A 1,754-nucleotide genomic window follows, 5' to 3' on the forward strand; every position below is an offset into this window, starting at 1 on the left:
CTCACAGTGATGCTTTTTAAAAAGTTGTGAAGGAATTGGGGCTGGTAACAGCTCTGTGGATAAAGGCACTCACAGCCCAAAGTTTGGAGATGTGAGTTTGATCTCCAGAATCCACATAAAGAGGTGGAAGGACAGAAGTGACTTAACAGAACTGTCCTTTGCCCTTCCTGTATGTGTTGCCTCCCACTAGAAATAATTAAATTAACAAGAAAATGTGTTTCAAGTACAGAGGGAAAACAGGATCTTCTTTTTTTTGTGAGTTTTTTTCCCTTTTTTAATTGTTTATTATTATTAGTTACATTTTATTAACTCTGTATCCCGCTCCCTTATTCCCTCCCAATCCCAACCTCCCTCCCTCAGCTTCTTCCTGCCACTTTCCAAGTCCACGGATTGGGGAGGACCTCCTCCCCTTTCGTCTTAAAGATGAATGCTAACTAATAAATTATATGGACTGACAGGTTTACAAAAATCAGTATTTTGCAGTGAGCAATATAAAAAAGTAAATCAAAGCAAGGATCACTAATAGGGGATATAGGCAAAATGGTATTGAGAAGAAGAAATTTATGCAGACATACATACATCCCCTAATTATGGATTAATTACCAAAGGAGAAAGGTGTCTTTATTGTGGAGAGATCAAACTTAGCATTATTAATAATAGAACCAATAGCTATTATGTAGTTCCTGGCCATGGTATGCATTCCCTCCAATCCTCCCCATCTCTACCCCCCCCATGTACACACACATGCACACGCACACACACATGCTACCACTATACACATGCACACAATAATTATTTTAATTAAAAAATCTTTTAATTGTCTTCCCTGGAAGAATGTTTACCCTCCTTGGCTAGTCACCAATGCAGAAGCTTTTTTTATTCATGGGGATACATTCCAAGGCCATTAGTGGATGTCTGAAAGTAAGGATATTACAGCACCTCTGCAAAATTTTTATCCAAACTGTACAACTTGAATTTAATCACGAAGAAACAACCAACTATCCTGAGATGGTGGGTCATTTGGAAAGGCAACTGGGCCATACTGTTACAAAACATCTATCATGCCATGAAAATCAGAAAAAGGAAGAGATGGGATTGCTGTAAATTAAAGGAGACTAAAGAGAACTGAGAATGATGTAAAAACTCATGGTCCTTGGTTTCTCTCTCTCTTTTTTAAAAACCCATTAAGCACATATTTGGGACGGCTTGAAAATTTTAAATATAGATTATCAATTTAATCATATTGTTAGATATGTTTTAAATGTCTAAGGTATTTACAGCATTTTAAGGTAACGCTCATATATCAATATATGTATCAGAGTAATATCATGATATCTACAACTTGCATATGGTACAGTAATGTATATATACATATATTTACGTATCTATCTATCTGGAAAAACAGTGAATTTCAATACTATCTTACTTTTAGGCATCTACTGAGGATCTTAGAATATATCCCCAGGAATAAAAAGACTTCTATATTGGTGATTAGCCAAAGAAGGTAAACACTTTTACAGAGAAATCACTGAAAAAAAATATTTTTTTAAGTATGGCCGGGCATCATGGTCTGCACTCAAGAAGAAGAGGAAGGCAGATCTCTGTGTGAGGACATCCTGGTCTACATAGCAATTTCCAGTATACCCAGGGTTGTTTTACACAGAGAAATCCAGTCCTGTAAAACAAAAACAAAAACAAAATAGTGTGTGTGTGTGTGTGTGTGTGTGTGTGTGTGTGTGTGTGTGTGTGTGTGT

Source organism: Psammomys obesus, unplaced genomic scaffold (genome assembly GCF_907164565.1).
Source record: "Psammomys obesus unplaced genomic scaffold, mPsaObe1.curated_primary_1811, whole genome shotgun sequence".
NCBI lineage: Eukaryota > Metazoa > Chordata > Mammalia > Rodentia > Muridae > Psammomys > Psammomys obesus.